The sequence below is a fragment of the Phoca vitulina genome, unplaced genomic scaffold (assembly GCF_004348235.1).
Source record: "Phoca vitulina isolate PV1807 unplaced genomic scaffold, GSC_HSeal_1.0 scaffold10, whole genome shotgun sequence".
Lineage (NCBI taxonomy): Eukaryota > Metazoa > Chordata > Mammalia > Carnivora > Phocidae > Phoca > Phoca vitulina.
In genome coordinates this window covers 6301032-6320799 of record NW_022589713.1, presented here as the reverse complement: position 1 = coordinate 6320799, position 19768 = coordinate 6301032, and the positions used below count along the sequence as shown (strand labels likewise).

At 36.8% G+C, this 19768-nt stretch overlaps 1 protein-coding gene across 12 annotated transcripts in view; it reads left to right on the top strand.

The window, feature by feature from the left end:
- The window catches only part of MBNL1 (muscleblind like splicing regulator 1), a 202955-nt gene that overhangs the window by 56872 nt on the left and 126315 nt on the right, over window positions 1-19768 (top strand). The gene's annotated exons all lie outside the window — the stretch shown is intronic.

Here is a 19768-nt window from a genome sequence, read left to right as displayed (position 1 = left end):
AAGATAGAGAAGTAAGGTTCTGTTGCTGCTCCAGTACCCTATCTGAGGCATAAACTTTGTTGAATGTTGAGTTTTATAAATAAGTAGAAACTTTTAAGTACTGTTACTTGGATTTTTTTTTTTTTAGCTCCTAAACTTTTAATGTGAAATAACTTAGTTTATTTTGTTGGATCCTGATTATTTTGAAATTGGTAACAGTCTCAGCTAGGAGTGTTAAAAGTTAGCTTTTGTTGGGCACCATAATACTGAAAGATCTGTTTTAGTATATCTTGACATTCAAAAATGTCATTGGTTCGTGTTTCAGGTATCAAGTTTGAAAATGCGCCTTTTAAAAAGATAGCATATGTGTCTTTATTCTGACATGCAAGGTCAAGACTAGAAATGTGAAGATTCCTGGGTACTTTCACTTATTCGGTTTAATTGAATTGCTTTTGAATACTAATGTGCCAGTGGAATTCATTCTTTGAACCCGTGTGGGGGGTGGTCACTATCATTTCTACATCTATAGAGAAGTAAAAAGTTTCATAGATCCATCTTGTCTTTTGCAAAAGAAAAAAAAAGTGCTGTTATAATAAAAATGCTTTATTTAATAACATGGGGTGCAATTAACTAATATAGTCAACTCATATGTTAACTCATAACTCACCCTGATGTGTTATGAGTTAATGTATGAGTTGACTATTTCAGTTAATTGCTTCTTGGCTCAGCTTGGGCTGCCTACTTTGCTAAAGTTTTCGCCAAAGACTCAGGTTATTATCTTCAGAGTAGCATTTCAAGGGAGATGTTCACAACAACAAAGATATCTTATAGTGTTAGATTATTCTTAATGTCATAGTCATAAAGATCAATAAGCCAAAAGTTATAAATTACCATTGGGCCTTTCTCTTACTTTCTTTTGAAAGGCTTCGATGAAGGAAGGGCACAGTGGTTGTACCTTTGTGAATGTGTATTCCTAAATTCCTGCTGACTGAATTTAGGTGTGATTACAGATGGGGACCCATAAAATGAGGGGGCAAATGGCTAATTACACTTCTCAGTAGCCAGCTGTGTCCATAAGTAACCCTGTTTTGACCCAATTACTAGTAAATCCAGTTTTTAATCCTACAGACAGTTGATGGCGCACTCGTAGCTACAAGATGAAGGACATTAAACTGGCTGTGACATTGAGTGGTTTCACAGAAGACCTGCCTCCACAGCATTTGGAAACATTGTGAAATGTTAAAATTCAGTTGCTATTTTTCCATCTCAAAATATTTTTTTAGTGGCTGTTCACTTGTGGACACAGAACAGTCTCCCTTTGAGTAAAACAGGAGCATTGCTTAATGACATGCTGTGTGGGTAACAAGATTGAACTGCCACATCAGGGACTTTTTTTTAATAACGAGTAATTTCAAGATTTAAATTTACTTATGAAATGAACTCAGTATCGCAGCTAATCAATGCAAACTTGTCCTTATTCTTTGTCTTTCGAAGAGAAACTGAAATTTAATTTATGGTGTCTGAAACTTGGTAAAATATTTTGATTTGAATAAGAGGAAAAAAAAAAACAAACACAAAATTTGTTTGTGGTGGAGGTTCATACCCAGAACAATAGCTCCTAAAATGTTAGTGAAATAACCAGATTAAGAATTCATGTAACATATTTGGAATGTGTAATTAAGTATTTATGTTTCAAAAACCACCTTTCTTAGATACATATTTATAACTAACACATTGTGTGATTTTTAATACAGTATTTAGATTACTGCCTTTTAGGTAGTTGTCTTCCTGTATTCAACGTTGTGACTAAAATAGATCAAAAACATATTTTAACAGTTAAGGTAACTCTGTGACTCATGCTTGAAGTTCTGAAATTTGGGAGCATTATGAGGTTTCCATGCCAATAACCACTAGATCATTTGTATTGTTTCAGAGAGTAAACGGAAGGAATTTGGAAAACTTGTAATATCCTGACTTCTTTAATTAAGTGTGTTGTATGTATTCCTACAATCCATAGTCCAGCCTTTTGTGAGTTCTTGAGCCATGAGATGGAGGTAGCCTGTGTAATCTACTATTTTTAGCAAGTTAGGAAAGCAAACCAAATACTCTGTGAGAGGACCCTGTGAAATGGCTGTACCCTTCAGCTGTGCTGTTGCAGACTTTGGCCAGGCTCCCAGGTGACTTACGTTCATAGCAGACTTCTGCTTAGAAGAGGAGAATTCGTTTCATTAAAAACCGAAGTCAAACAGTTCAAGACAGTATTTACGTAAAAGAAACCAATTGGCATATTGCTAAAGGTAACAGGAAGAAGATTAGCTGATGGCATTTTAGTTGCATATCAGTGATTTCAAAGTTTAAATAATTAACTTAGATTAAATTTACTGCGTGAAAACACAGAGTTCTGTATCTTAGTAGATGTGTTGCTAAGTCAAATGGGAGTACATGATAATTAGGAATATGTGTATATATTAAGTATGTTGGAAATAGAATGGTAACAGGAAGAGAGAGCAAAAGTTGTAATAATGTGTGTTAGTTTAGCTATTTTAAACACTTTATTGTTCTCACTTAATTTTGCTTTTGTACTTGCAGTCTCAATTGACAACAGTCTAAGAATATACTCAAATTGAGAATTAGATCGCTTACACACCATAGATTTGAGTTACTTCAGAAACGGTGAACATTTGAAAAGGTAGATTATTTTAGGCTGGAGAGGATTTTTTTTTTCCTTATGGCTTGTGAAAGGGATACCAAAGGGGGAAAAAAAAAAAGCTGAAGGAAAAATGTCAACACAGCAAGCTGCCATTAGAATACTATATTTAAGAAATGATTCAAATAACAGTTAATTGACAAGTTACCTATTTTCTTCAGTAATAATCAGTCAACTAAAATTTAGGTAGTTGTTTAAAGGAAGCCTACAGGGACGCCTGGGTGGCTCAGTCAGTTAAGCGTCTGCCTTCTGCTCAGGTCATGATCCCAGGGTCCTGTGATCGAGCCCCGCATCGGGCTCCCTGCTCAGCGGGGAGTCTGCTTCTCCCTTTGCCTTCCCCCTGCTCATACTCACTCTCACTCACTCACTCTCTCTCTCAAATAAATAAATAAAATTAAAAAAAAAAAAAACCACATACCTGAAAAAAACTTAAAAAAAATAAAAAATAAAGGAAGCCTACAGAATGTATTTTATTGTGATGTCAAGTTATTTATACTATCAAAAAAGTATGCTTTCAGCCTATGCACAACACAAAAAGACTACTGCTTATTGAATTTTTCTTTTTCAAATATCCATTCATTTCTCAGGTGCAGGAGGAAGGGAGATACATATAACCTTCATATTTACTATCTATTTTCCAAAAATCTAGCAAAATTCTTTTACCTTTGAAAACTTTACTCACTTGTCTTCTTATCAAATTAGGCAGTGTTGTTTTAGATAATTGAGTGTTCATTTCACTATTCTACATGTTTGTGTGTATTTATAGCCCAGCCAATCAGATTTGTCACAGACACATCCGAGATCAGATTCCACTGCAAAGTGTCAGGGAATCAAGGGCCCTGAGTGAACACATTTAAGGTGCTTCTGAAGACCTAGCAGAATAAATGGATTCAGCTATTAGAAGACATACAAATGTGTAAGCATCCAGGTAAATGAGCAACTAGAAAACTTAAAGCCAGTAAGGAAAATCAAGTCTCTAGCTTGTCACACAGGAGCAGGGTGGCCTAACTGGACATGATAAAGTGGTCCCGAAGGTTTTTATAGTTAAGTTGTAGGATGTCCTCCGGTGTTAGCACGGTGTATTTCCAATCGCTTGTGTTGTTACTGCTCTTTCTGAGTTCCTGGCCTAGTCTTTTCATCCTGTCTTTTAAACCAGTTTAACTGGTAATCCTTCCAAAATGATTATTTGCAAATTTCACACTAAACGTCTGATTTTGAAACTTTGATCGCATAGGCTCCTAATCGGAATAACTTCTACCAAGAGTTTTGTCGTTGTTACTGCTTTGCTGATGGCATCTCCTGTGTGATGTTACAACTTGGACGAGTAGGTATACATGTCACCCTGCAGGTGCACATGCAGTGTGTCCCTCGGTGACAGGTGGACATAGGACTATCTCGTTCTCCCCTAATAACTTAGGAGATGAACTAACCAGAAGGCATAACTTGTGGAACAGTGTGTATCATGTCAAAGTTCAAATTGTATTTCCTAACCAGAATCTCCCCAACTTTGTCAAGAATCCTCTGTGAATGTGCTACGTTGCCATCCACTCTGATACGAACTTTTCTTTAATAAATTCTCAATGGCTGCAGCGGCTTTGGTAGTACTTACAGGTTTTGTTTTTGTTTTTGTTTTTAATATTTTATTTATTTATTTGAGAGACCGAGAGAGTGAGCGAGCACGAGCGGGGGCGGAGGGGGGGAGGGGATAGAGGGAAAGGGAGAAGCAGACTCCCCGCTGAGCAGGGAGCCCTAGATGCAGCCCAATCCCAGACTGTGGAATCATGATGACCTGAGCCCAAGACAGATGCCTACCAACCCCAGCCACCCAGGGCCCCAGGACTTAACGGTTTTATTCAGTTACCTATTTATATTCTTAGAATGAGAATTTTTTTTTAGAAAAATAGTTTTTAAATGTGTTAAGGTTTTAAAACTTGGACAAATTTCAAGTCATGTTTTGAATCATGCTACCGAAGGCTTTAATTCTAGAACTAGTTTTTTTGTTTCCTTTCCTAAGATTTTGGTACACTGCATCTATTTTTCTTTTTCTCGTTAAACCTCCCTTCAGTTCCTGTGTGTGACAAACAGTTTAAACCTAAAGCAATGTGGCACTTAGAGTTGAGTTCAACCTTTAATTGTAATTCAGACTTCTGAACTAAAGCAGAATTCTGAGTCTACAAATAGCCTCAAAATAATTCCATGTAGAAGGCTGTTACTTACTTGACAGAGTCCTCACAGGGTGGGGCAAATCTTCTATCCAGGATGTGTGTGACATACTCCCAGTTCACGCGAGAGGTGAGAAATTGAATGTTTTTCAGTTCCAGCACAGGTACCTAGGGACCTCGTTTGGGAAGCTCTCCTGTCATTTTCCTTGCCGAGGATAAGTAGAGGATTTCAGCTATCAACATCACTAATCTGTTACCTTTCATGCTGAGCAATGTCTCTGCCTTCCCACAGTCTTAGACAAAGCTGCTTATTTTCTTACAAAGAGATACTATTGAGGAAATTCTGGTTTTTTTTTTTTTTTTTTTTTAACTTTAGCAAAAACACATTCCATGCTTTTAGATAAGGGAGCAATTTTCTGTGTTAACAGGCCAAAAATTATGACAGTCAGTGGGAAGTGGATTAACCAGATAGTGTTCGATTTAGCACTAATGATAGTTATTAATAAGCAGAAACTTCAGTAAAAGCAACTGGAAAGGCTCATTAGAATTACTTAGCTGTTCGAAGTATAATCGATTATTAGAATAGTGATTTTTCTTTTTCTTTCTTTTTTTTTAGAATAGTGATTTCTTTGTGAATTTCACTATAAACGAGTCATTCTGATGAGGAGATCTTCTTCTAGTAGTCATTTATAATAAACAACTACACAGTTTTTATCTATTTCTCATGCAAATAACATCAAATACACCTCACCTACAGCATTATCTATCATCTTTTGGCACATTTTTGAAAGACTTTCACTTTGAGGTAAAGTTTGATTTGTTGTTAGAGATAACACTTTCTATATTGTAAGGACTTGTGCTTTGAAAATACCGATAGTTATGATCCCTCATATATTATAATTTGATTGAATGGGTGTCTCCTGGACACCTTTGGGCCTTGGCAGTCTCTGACTTTTATTCTTCTTGTGTTACCTCTGGGTTCTTTCCAGCTTGCTAACAGTCCCTAGCTTCAGAACTGTTGGTTCTAGTCCTTCTTTATATTTCTCTCTGAAGTTATGCTGAAATTACTTAGACATTTTGTCTTTAAGGAATTGTGTCCAGCATTGAGTAATAGAGACACCTTTCCCTCCCCAGCATGTGGCATAAACAGATTAAGGGTTGATATGCTCGTCAGTTGTCCAGGCCTGTATGATGGTGCCACAGTCCCTAGAACTTGGGTGTCTTCACCCTTAGTCCTGAGGAGCACACGGCTTCCAACCTGAGGATTATTTAAAAATCTCAAGATGTCCAGTGCAGCCCCAACCATCATGTATTCATTCCAGGAAGCAGGAAGGGGCAAGGGCAAAAGAGACGACAACCTAGCCTACTTAGGCTTCCTTGCCCTATGATCCTCCGAGCTTCGCCCAGTGATTTATCCTGGCCTCTCATTGGCTGATTTTGGCAGTAAGCATAGCTGGGAACTACAGTCTTTTTAAAAATATTATTATTAAGTTTTTAATTTAATTCCAGTATAGTTAACATACAATGTTATATTAGTTTCAGGTGTATCATATAGCGATTCAGCAATTCTCTACATTACTCAGTGCTCATCATCATAAGTGTACTTACTCTTACTTTCCTTCACTATTTCCTCCATCTCCCTACACACCTTCCCTCAGATAACCATCAGTTTGTTCTCTGTAGTTAAGAGTCTGTTTCCTGGTTTGCCTTTCTCTCTCTCTCTCTCTCTTTTTCCCCTTTGCACGTTTGTGGGAACTATAGTATTTTAACTGTTGTCCTGATTAAAATTGGGCCTCTGGGTGGATAAGGTAGAAGGGGAGAATGGATGTTCAGGAGGGCAGTCACGGGGATGAAAGAGTTAGAGAATTTTTTTTTTTTTTTCAAGAAGAAATTCAGAATCAAATAACTCTCCCTGAAAAATACCTAAGTATGGGGGTTGCTGAGGGGAGACCACCTCTGAAGAGAAACTTCTGTCTTCTTCTCTTGGCCAACATATTATCGGCCTCCTGTCCTGGATAACCAGAGACATTTAGACAACTAAATCATGATATATTTAGTCAATAAAACCTGGCATATCACAAACGGATTGCTTTTTAGGTATATAGAGAAAGAAAATTTCTTCATTTTTTATTTTTCCTTTGCCAGTACATACTTATATATGGTTATATAATTATAACTGAACTGTAACAGGAATGCATGTCATAAGAACAGGTCTCAAGTGACCTTATTCAACAAAAGAATCTGTAGTTACTCTGATATCTGTTTCTGCTTCTTCCACAAATTTATTTTTATTTCCTCTCTATGAAATAAAATGAGTTACTATTTATTGAAAAATTCCAATATGCTGGTCAGTATTTTCAGTGCTTTTAATTTTTTCATAGTATTTAGTCCTCACAAAAACTCTTTGAGAGCATTCCTGATATTCCTCCCACTTCACAGATGGCCACGCTGAAGTGCAGAGAAGTTAGGTGATACGCACAAGGCCACTCAGCCGGTAACATGTGAACTCCAAGCCTGGTCACCTGATTTTGCAGCCTGCACTTGTAACCACTTTCCTCTAAAACTTTGCTTCTTAATTTACATATCTACATTCTAAGGGTTCAACAAGGGAGTGCTTAAGAATAAAAATTAATGTTTAAGGCAGATTTACAGCAGATAGCTTAAAACAGTGAATACTCAAAGGTAATTATATTTTAAGTCAAGAAATGAATCAGGAAGTGAATACAAGATAGTAGCAAGCTAGCAGGTGCCACCAACTTTTAAAGATGTATGGTTGTATAGGAAAATGTTTTTAAATTCGTCATTTTCAATAAACAGTCACCATAGAAACTATGTAACCACCCCCCCCAATGTATTAAAAAAAAATAGCCATATTCCGAGTTTTAATTGCTTAGAAAGCATTTTCCCACAGAAGCAATGTGGTTAAGTCATCGGGCCAACCCCGGGAAGTCAAGTAACTCATAGGATGCTCGACTTCTAGTCCAGTACAAATACTACCTGGGAAAATATGGTTATTAATGAAACCCAGGAGGCCCCACAGAAGCATTGTGAGTGCCATCTCATCATACATCTTAAGTACTACTAGTCATAGACCTTAACTGCTTTTGTCAAACTGTTTCTATGGGAACGGTGCATTTCAAGGTTCAGTGTAGCACTCCAGAAATTCATCTGGGCCTAGTGCAGGAGAGGTGGTTTCTGCAGACTCCTGAGATGCTTTCTGCGGGCAGTTCTCAAGAGGTTCCGCAGCTTCCTGTTTGGGCCGCTCCTGTTTCCCAGAGGTGGTTGGCAACAGGGCAGTGGCTCAGAATCAGGAGGGACTAAAGATGGTGTGGGATGACGGACTGTAGTCCAAAGCTCACTCAGGGTGGGAAGACTTCTTTGTCAGTGTCTTCCAAGTGACCTCCCTCCCCCACCCCAAAACCTCCAACCTGCTTTCTTTTCAAATGCACAGCTTGTTGACCCTGAGTCTGGTCCACTGTGGCACTTAATGTTAGTGACCAGTTTCTTTTCCCTTTCATTCCTGAAATTTTCAAAAGCGTAGCTGTTGTTTTGATACTGTTGCTTTATAATTACTAGTAGCATAGGTGGATAGTGAAAATATCAAAACTAAAAAAAAAAAAAAAAATATATATATATATATATATATATTATTTTTTGTGTTCTGGCTATCTTATCACAAGATATAGTGAAAAGATCAGCAATAAAGACCCAGATATGAGAAGAAAGGCATATAGCAGGTCTAGGGGATGGGTAGGCCCCAATTCAAGGAGTATAACTTAAACACTTCCTGTGTCAAAGTTTGGGAAAACAGATACGAAAAAACGAAGTCCTTGGGGGGCTAATTGCTAACAGGGAGACCAGTATGTTAGGGGTGGTGGTGATGGAGTTTAGAGGGGGAGCTTCTCCACAGCAATTGGAGGGTCTGTGGAAAAGGCACTTAGGGAAGGGAGACAAATGTCTCTGGTGGTTTATCTTTCCTTTTCCTTCTCCGTTCCCTCTCACAACTACTAACTCTCAGACCACAAGTGGAAAGAGAAGAACTAGAGGGAATCCCCACTAAGAGAGTTCCCATAGCCATGGGCCACCAAAGTAGGGTGGCTGTCCCTGGATCATCATTGGTCGGTTGGGAACCACCTTTATTTTGACCCCAGGTCATATTTTTTAAGCCCAAAAGGATTCTTCTGAAGTTGTCTCCATTTATTCAACCATATTTATATTTTAATTTCTGTTAATGTTAGGTTGAGACTTACTATTTAATGAGAATCCAGCACTCTGTTTCCTTAAGACTCCATATGACTCCAGGCCTCTTGCGTAAAATTCAGACTTGGTATGTAAGGCTTCGGGATTTCAGAATCACTTATACTTATGTCCAGGCCATTCTCAAATAAGGCAAGAAGCATCTGCTATTGATAGTTGACAGTAAATTAAGCAAAGTAAAACATGGGAAATTAAAGTTAGAAAAGCTGGGGAGCTTTTCTATCATTTTCAATTTTCTGCACAAGTACGGACATAATCAGTGTTTAGGATCTGCTTGTGACGGATAAATTACATCTGTAATTCATTCTTTTCCATGTTACTGCATTCAGACGATAATTTGCTTTCAGATATCTTTGCTCATCTAATATTCTAAAACCGTTCATAGACTGAAAATAAGTCTCGTTACATCTCCCAGTCCCAGGAAGCTTTTAAAACTAAAGAGTGTTAGCTCACCAAATGGGTCAAATTAAAAAAAAAAAAAGAAGGGGGGGGTGTTTTGAGAGAAACATAGCCAAATTTATCATGCCCCAAATAAGGTTCCTCTTTGGTAGATGACATTGCTTTCCGTAAAACAATTCTCTTTTAAGGGAGGCAACCAAGAAATGAACCATGAAGAAAGAAATAACTAAAGAATTCATTATTTATATAAAGAATCCTGTTAAGAACGATCTCTGTTCTGAATGAACTATCTTTCTTCACATTATCTCATATCTCTTCATGGTTAAGTGGAAACTAATGAAATCTAAATCTAGCCACGAGAAAAGATTATCATCCCGATTTTATTTATTGAACTTTTTTTTTCTCTTACGAACTTTTACTGCCAGACATTGCCTTCCATGAATCACAGCAGAGTAATAAATTGAAAACAAATGTCCACATAAGAAAATCCAATATATTAAAAAAAAAAACAAAAAACCCACAGGTTGATTTACACTCACATGAACTAATGAGTCATGACCTACGCTGAAGAAGAGTCATCTACCTTGCACGTTTTTGCATAGGTGGGCTCTATTTAGGGAGCTCCTGCAAAGCCTTTAAACTATAATTAATGTATAATAGCCTAACATGTAACATACATACGGTGGGTTAAGTATGCGTAGTGAAAAATGCAAATTTATTATTTAAAAAAATCTTTCTTAGGTACTCTTGGCTTCTGTATTTTGCACTAAGGATGAATAATGCTGGAGGAGAGATTTTCACCAGAAACATGTTTTTATATGGAAACTTTAGGAATTAAAAGAAATTGCAGACCTAAGTTTTTGCCATTTCTGCATATCAACCAAAGGAAAACAATCCATCACCATCCCCCTTCCCACCCCAGCTTTCATCATTTATAACCTGCTATGTACCAGACATCATGATGGGCAATGCTGCTGCAAGGGTGAATGACTCACAGGGCCCCTGCCTTTTTGGGTGTTGATAGGACCAGAGGTTACTAAAAGCCTTTGAGCTTCTGAGAAGTACAATGAAAGTTAGAATGATCGTAGAATAATAAAACATTCTTTTAACACTTCTGTTCTTTAATTTTAAAATTTCCCAGTAGAACACAAATTTGCCCATGTAAAACGTTAAGTAGGCATTAAATGTCCTCATGTGTGTCTGAGGAGGTTTGTTAGGAAAAACACTGTAAACTGTTACGTAGTCAGTGTAGGAAGAGCAGATGAATTTCAGCTACGGTGATGTGTGTTGCAAAAGAAACTGTGTGTTTGTATTAGCCTGTCTTCAGAGCCTGTGCCCTCAGCCTGCGCTCCAAGTTTCACGAGTCAAAGCTGGGCAGTATTAGGAAGCCCGACACCATGACCTCGTGCCGACGAAATACAGTGTTCATTATTGGTGAGCCCACCTGTTCTAATGATGGACACAGTTGGGCAAGTATTTGTTGAGTCGCTGTAATTGCCTGCATTTAAGACAACTCTAGTTTTTAAATCATGATCACTCCCAGTTTTTGTAATTCAGAAAACCATCCCTGAATAATCACTAATGAGATTTTTTTTTTCACCTAACATGGGAAATTTATATTAAAATTTTAACTAGAAGTCTGATAATGTCGAGAACTTAAGCGTTAGATCAGGAAGAATTTTGGAAGTCATGCCAGACTGGAATCAATTTAGCACATCAGAATAAGAGGCTGCTGTGGGAAAAAAAAAAAACAAATGAGAATTTCAGGATTCCAAGACAAAGTTTGGAAGGGAAGTTTATAAAGGGCACCAGATAAGGAGGTTTTCATTTCATAACTACTTTTTTTTTTTTGCATAAGATAGAATATGCTTTCTTATTCAGAGAAATAGTATAATTCATATTTTTCTAATGCATGAGATGTTATTTTGTGAGAGGCTGAGATTTCATTCTTATTTTATGAGTTTCCCTGGGCATTTGTGATAATATTGGTAAAAAGCCAAAAAAATATGCTTAAAAGCATTTGTAAGTCTTGGTAAGTTATACTATATAAAGTTAAGATCTAGAGGAAACCATTCACCTACCTCTTTTGCAATGGTTTATGTTATAGGTCTCTATAGTGTATGTCTCACTCATGTATTTATAATAACTTTTTAATATCATAGTTTAAAATTTAGCTGGGAATAAAATTTTAGTAGTTCATTTTAGTTCTTTGTATATTTGTATAACAACTATTATATTAATATTACTGAAATATCTAGATCCAGTGAGAGGAAATGTTTCCACATGAATACTTCAATTTTAAAATAGCTCATACTATTCTTCTTAAGACTTTCACATTCTGTGTAATTGGAATAAAAATGACTATGTAAATATAAGCATCACTGATTGCATTTTGTTTGTGATATGGCAGAAAGAGCATGTTTGTTCTCAGAAAAACGTGGATTTAAGAATATAAAATACCTGGGCTTCATGGGTATTAGTAAATATTAGTTTAAATTGTAATTCTGGACTGTCAAGAGATGTATCTCAAATATTAGTGTTCATTATATGATTTAAAATGCCCTGTGGGAAATATATATTCTCACAGAGCAGTTCATTTGGATGAATGATAGTGTGGAGAAAAGCGAACAGACAACCTTTAACATCAATAACAAGTATTACGAGGATTCTTTCTTTGAATGATTAGAAACTCCCAGCCTTGGGGCCATTTTCTTGAATGTATCAGTTTAGTTGAACAGCTAGTTAGAATGATTCTTGACACAATTGTCTTTGATATATAAATTCAAACAGAGTAAAAGTCAAACTTATTTCATGTGTAGGACAAAATTGATCACAGGAAAAAGTGAGCAGTATTTTTTGTTCTTTGACTTTATTTCTCTGGGCATTTTCTTCATGAGTTTGCTTTCGTATTAGCTTGATTGATTGATGGATCTTTTCTGAATGTCTGGATTGGCCTCTGTGTTCTTTTCCTTGGGATGAAATTTATAATGAATATTACTTTATAGCATATAAATATTGGTGCCAGGAATAAGGAGAAAATGGCCATTGGTGGTTTTCGCTTAGTCCCAACGCTACCTTGGAATTTTTCATCAAAATAGGATCTCCAGAATAATTGCAAAAGCCAAACGCAAAAATGTTTATGGCAAAGAGTAAGAGCTGGTTAAGAGCCCAAAGCATGAATTCAGCTGGATCTGGGTTTGGTTTCATCAGTTACTTCTTACTGACTGGGTGTCAGTCACTTTGCGCCTCCTCTATAAAAGGTTGCTCAGAATACCTGCTTTGAAGGTTCGTGTGGAGTCGGTGAGATCAGTTATATAATCCAGGTCACCTGATGCAGTGTCTCACTCATTGTAAATACTCTGTATACATGGTAGCTGCTAGTGTGGTGGTTCTTGTCCCGGTGCTGGAATCCAGTCTGAGTTATCTTTCCCCATACGAGAGGAACTTGCCTTATGTCAGAATAAGTATCACATCAATTCTCATATTGTCCCAAAAGTATCTATCCATTATTTGATTAAAAAATTAAAAACAACTTTTATCTGGATGATGTATATGAATGTGCAGTATCACGTCCTAGTTTTTTACTTACGTGTTATCAAGAGAAGATGCCCGTTAGCCTCTCAACATGTGTGCCCCTTGACGTTAAACTCATTGGGGGTAGTATTAATGAAATAATTCAGTGTTTATATCATTGTCTGGGCATGGAAACCCATTTCTAAATGCAGTTATCCATGAATGAAAAAGTGGTTGTAGCCATCTGTTCTGAATTTAATTTCATTTAGAACTAATGCTCTATGCTGGTCTAAAATAAATAATTCACATTTGATATTTCAAACACTATATTATTTAAGTAAATTTCTTTCTGAAAGACTCACCTAAGACTTTATTCAAAAATAAAATTGATGTTTATTCAGTAAAGTACCTGCCACAGAGTAGGTTAAATATTAAAGTCCCACTTTTTCGTGATTTGCACTATCCCTACTTCGTTCTTTCTAGGCCTGTATATACTTACTTGGTGAAATATCTACCACTTACTTCTTCAAAGGCGTAAAGAAGTATCCGAGGTCATGATATTCCATTTACCATATCCTTATTTTCCCCCCTTTCACTGTTACTCCGAATTGATAGGGATCCAGTTCTAGTCCTGTGAAATGGTCCCTTTTGCTCCAGTGTATTTAAAGGTGCTGCCTAATTCACGAGCTTGAGACTTTTGACGTTGGTTAGACATAGGGGAGTATATCTTTTTGCAGCAAGTAGGGGAAAACCCAGCTTCGTGATTTTACTGGTTCTTCAGGAATAATACAGCCTAGTGGTTTCCCATGGCTAGCTTCAGTATTTCCTTTGCAGTTGTGTAGAAATTTTGTTACATCCTAATCCAGAATGTGAGTTGTGCCTTTACTGTGTGATTTACTGAGCCATGCCACGGCCTTACTGTTAAGGATATCGATTATTGCCCATTCTCTTCTGCTGTGCATTGATTTAGTATGTGGCAGTGAGTTAGTTGTATTACTTGATGTTGAAAAAGATCACATATATGTTCAAAGGAGATGCTTACAGTCTGTTTAATTGAGTTGGCCATTTAGGCTTTTAACATGTGAAAGAATTAGGAGAAAGTACAGGAGGACCTCTGAGGCAGGGAAAGTAAAATTTGTCTTCAGCTTTTTAGAAGATGCCAAAAATTATGCAGTAAGGCCTTCCTGGAATTAAATGGTCAATTGATATTTAGTGAGCAGATGGGTAAAACCTGGGATTTTCTTTTAAAAATCAAGGTGGGTACCACCTTCAGATGCTCATGTTTTATTGATAGAAATTCACTTCTCCTTAAGAATGGTTTCCTGTTGAAACTACATATTACTGGATATAAGTAGAAATAATAAGCAGGATGTTTATGTGTCTGGGGCACTCATATTTTGGGGGGATTGCAGAGATAGAAAGTTAAGCGAAATAAGCTAGGAATCAAATGAGTTTTTTTTATCGACTGTTTTCTTTCATGTTTCATAGTTAAAAAAGATTTTTTCCATGTAAATAACAACATGTAAGATAAGGCTCATATTTACTTAGTTTCTTTAACATTAATTGTTTAACTTTTCCAAACTTTAGACAGTCCACACTTAAGGTAAAAAAAAATTAACCTTCAGAATGAGATCATGGTACCATGGTTCACTGATGAATGTTACCTTTTGTTTTAGCAGCTCAGTTGGCTCTAATCCATGGAAAAGTTTTTATTTCCCATCAGCTCCAAGGTAGGAGCCAAACCAAAGTTAAAGAAACATTTTCCAGCAGACAAGTCTCTACAGATAATATCAACAGTTGAAGAGCATGCACTTGTGCATTCTCTCTCTCTCTGTCCCTCTCTTTTTCTCTCTCTTATGGAAATATAAGTTAGGAAACAATATTGGGATACTGATGATGAAAGTGACTTTCATGTTAATAAAGGTGTTCCTTATTAATCCTTCCTAGAATTATGACCTCAAAGTTTAAGTTTGCTTACTTTTTCAAAATACATTTGCTTCAGAATGATTGGAGGACCACCCTCTCCCTATGTTAATACCTTCCAGGGTTTTTTGATCTACAACATTTCGTCACCTCTGGTTTATTTGGCTAGCCTATGATTTTTGAAGAATGAGGGAACATAAACAATTATGACAGTTTTTTTTTTTGAAATGCTTATTAAAATCCTGGCCTCAAAAGACCTCCCAGTTCAGAACTTTAACAGTAGAAATATGAAAAGCTCAGGATTGAACACAGTATATAAGAGATGGTGCCAATTGGACCACTTATGCTCCAAATACCTACTAGACCTAAACCTTTCCCTTGTCTAGTGATCAACCATACTAACAGTAGGATCCACTTAATTCCAAGTGAGTCAACAGCTTACGTGGCATGCCCACCGTGTGCCAAACAGCATCTCGGGTACTTTTCCAGGCTTCCGGCACAAAGCAAAAAAGACTTGGAAAAGTATATTCCCCCCTCTCCTCCCCATCACCACTTGCCCTACCAGCTAGACTTACTCACTTGGAGTCCAAACCAAGAAACAGGGCCAAATATATTTTTAAACAGCTATATGCTCCTGGTTAACAATCGCTCTTTTAACATTGCTGAGAGGTTCAGGAAACATAGTATTTTTGCCATGACTTCTCAATCTATATAGAAGATGTTTTTTTCTCCTAAGGATAAAACCATCTGGAAATCTTCGCATGCTCCAGAGTCTCACACAGAGCTGGCTTTGCTTTTTGATTAGCACTGTAGATAAATCTTAAAACATGATTTAAGAAAACAAAATAATCTCACCTACTTAGTAATTTCTTATTCATAGTTAGAGGGTGGAGTCACTTCATTTCATTAATGTCTTCATTAGATTTCTGATTCAAAAATATTTTTTCTCTCTAAATGACATTCCCTATGATCTCTGTTCCCTAAAAAAAATGCTATTTGGTGTATGTTGATTATAATTAGCAGGTTTCCATTTATTGTATACCTTTCATTTTGCGATCTCTTTTCTATTAATTGTAATAGCCAGTTGGTAAAAGAAAAAGTGTTACTTTTAAGTCTTAAAATGTGTGTCAACAAATGTGGAGTTACAGTGATGACCTGGTTGACTTCGTAACTTCTTGTTTTGGACAGAATTTCATATTTTTTTTTTACATATTTTATTTCTTAGAATTGCCAAATAACTCCAAATAGAGTAATCTCCAAATGACTCTTATTATAAATGTTCTCTTTGAATTTCTAATTGATTCTCATTTGTAGCCCTGAAGTTAAAAGTGATGATAGTCTATTAAAACTTAGAGACCTTCTTCTGTTCATTTGACCTTTTACCTTTTAAGGATAATGGATTTAAACGTGTGTAACTTTTCTTCCGTAAGCGGCGGTCCTCAGACATAGCAAATGCATAGCCTGTGTGGATATAGTTTTATAAACTATCAACACATGAAAGTGGTACTAAAACCCCAAATGCTCTTACTTTAGAACTTCATACATAAATTGCGTGTGTTGTTCTAGGAAATGGAAAATGGATGGTCAGCCTTAGCCTGTAGTATATTTTGACAGCATGAATGAGTCAAGCAAGCAATTTTCCAGACTGTTTAATAGTACAAAGGAAAGGGCTTCTAAGGAAGTCATTCTTATGACTAGCTGAAAATATTTTTCTGAGTAACTGTTCTAGAGAAAAACAGGTCACTGTTGGAAGAAAAATGAAATCTCAAGTTACAAGCATTCTGAAAGTGATTTGATCACTAAAACGTGTTTATCTTATGACAGAACTCCTTAAAAGGATACTGCTTCATACATTTCCAGTTATTTAATGAATATTGTCTTGAAACTCAACAAGAAATTATGTAATAGCATTATAAGTTTTAACTCAGCCATCATGGTAGAACATTGGCCATTTTATTTCTTGAACTTTTTTTTTTTTTTAATTCTAGTAGCACAAGTAAAGCTGCATCATCATAATCTTAAAGGTAAAATGTTTTAGGTTGATAAAATTACTGCATTTATTCCATCATGTAGTTTTTTTTTTTTTTTAAGATTTCATTTATTTATTCATGAGAGAGAGAGAGAGAGAGAGAAGCAGAGGGAGAAGCAGGCTCCCAAGGAGCAGGGAGCCCGATGCGGGACTCGATCCCAGGACCCTGGGATCATGACCTGAGCTGAAGGCAGACGCTCAACCAGCTGAGCCACCCAGGCGCCCTCCACCATGTAGTTTTAAACTGTATTTGAATGAAATAGGATTTGATCGATGGAAAATCATTTGCTTGTGGGTTTACGGATTCTGTTCTGGGTGGTTTGAAAAGACGCATTGTCCAGCACCAACTCCTCACCCACCAGGGACAGTGCTCAGTGTGAGCTTGATGGATTCCAACCACGGGGTTTATCATCACCACATAGATCTTTGAAAGGACGGGCTGCAAATCTTGTTTCTAAGCCATGACTAGCTCTTATGTCAATTTGAAGTATAGAAATAAAATCAATACAGATTAAAAACTAGAAGACACTCCAGTGATTCACAGACTGCAGCCAGCTTTCGAACTGTAATATCCTAGCTAGTTAAGTACCCTTGATTATTATGATTTTCCAATATGAGGTTAATATTGAAAATTTGGAGTATAACCTACTAATCTCATTTTTATTTGTACTGTTGGAAGCGTTTCTAGTATTTTTGAAGTAACTTGAAAGAAAATTGAGATTTAGCTGTGATTCCACTTAAAGTTTTTACAGAGTAACTGTGTCAAGGCAAATCACTCAGTAGTCAAAGACTCCATGGCAAGTGAGGCTTTATAAAAATTTTAAGAATAAAAACCTCAGGTGCTAGGTTTTTCCATGAAAAAAGAAGAAGTTCTTTCCTTTATTGCTTTTAATATTGAACTCAATCCCAGTGATCCATAGATTTTTGGGATTGCAGTTAGAAGAGTCTTTAGAAACAATGTCATACAATCCATTTGTTTTACTGCTTAGGGAACCAAGGAGCCGCCAGTGAGGTTAGGGCCCAATTATAGTCATAAAGATCCTAAGATCATCGGGACCCTTTAAATATGACTAGTCAATAGATCCTGGCAAAAACTGGAATATCTTGTTTCATTTCATGAAAATGGCATGACTGACACACCTGGTTGATGGAAACTGCTATTAAGGTCAAGTCCCTGCTGTTTGCTGCTATTAAAGGTGAATAACTTTCTTGACTCTTCTGATGCCTTGAATACTGGTGGCATTAATGGTTTATGGTATCTTGCTCTTTAATAACAAGCTCTCCAGAAAAAAAAAAAAAAGTATGTATGTACATACTTGAGTTTGTTATAAAACTAACTAATAAAAGGAGAAATAGGACAAGTTTAAGATTAAAATATACAATACCCTGTATTTATACCCTATATTTTAAATTCTGCATAGCCAATTGATTCTTACATAGATGCTTTTTGTTTGTTTGCTAAACTCTTGGATCTGTAGCCAACCTGTGGTTTCAGGTGACGGATGGATTTAGTTCTGTCTGTGTGCCCTTACTCATAAGAGGCCCTCATTATACAATGATTATCAAATGGGACATACTCCATGAAATGAATAACTTTTCTTGTCTACTTTTCCCTAGCATTCTGTGTATCACAGGATAAATCACATTATACCTGATCTTACAGTTCATTTGTTCATGTTTCTTTTTTTTCCATACTAGCTTTCAAGCTCCTTAAGAAAGGGAAGCTTACATTAATCACCCCTGTATGTATGATGTTTTGAATATCCTTGCCATTTATTAAGTGTTTGATGAATTGAAAGCAGTATTTCTTCCTGACCATGACCAATAATTATGAGCAGATTTTATGTGTTTTTTTTTTTAAGATTTCTTTATTTATTTTAGACGGGAGAGGGGCAGAGTGAGAGAGAGAGAGAGAATCAGAGACTCTCAAGCAGACTCCCCGCGGAGCAGGGAGCATGATGTGGGGCTTGAACTCAGGACCCTGAGATTAGGACCTGAGCCAAAATCAAGAGTCCTGACGCTCAACTGACTGAGCCACCCAGGCGCCCCGATTTTTTTTTTTTTTTAAAGATTTTATTTATTTATTTTGAGACAGAATGAGAGAGAGAGAGAGAGAGAGCACATGAGAGGGGGGAGGGTCAGAGGGAGAAGCAGACTCCCTGCCAAGCAGGGAGCCCGATGCGGGACTCGATCCAGGGACTCCAGGATCATGACCTGAGCCGAAGGCAGTCGCTTAACCAACTGAGCCACCCAGGCGCTCCAGGCGCCCCGATTTTATGTGCCTTTAAATTCAATGTTACAGGATTTTTTTCATGGAATGGGACATTTGTTGGACAGCAACATATAACTATAAAAAGTATTTCTCTAAGGCATCCTTCATTTATGGTAGGACCCAAGCAGTTAAATTGCTCTGACACTCTAATGGATTGTGTTTATGTTATCCTGATGTAAATTTCTGGAACAGGCCTTTCTTTGCACTTACTCCATGTTTTGTATGTTATCTTGTACAGGCAGAACATAGGGACCTGGTCAGGCTTCCTGATGCATGGCTGTACATACAGCCCATTGTCTCTAATGGGGAATGATAATTGGTGGGGCCAGTGGTGCAAAACACAGTTATTTTGTAACAATATTAACTCTCTGTTAATAAAAGTGCTTTGTTAGAAAAGTATCAAGCTTATGTAGAATAATATTTACCCTTCAAAAGTTGCATAGGGAGAAGTGATATTACCAGGATGGCAACATTATCAGTGTTTTGTTTTTTCTTTCTTTCTTTCTTCTTTCTTTCTTTCTTTCTTT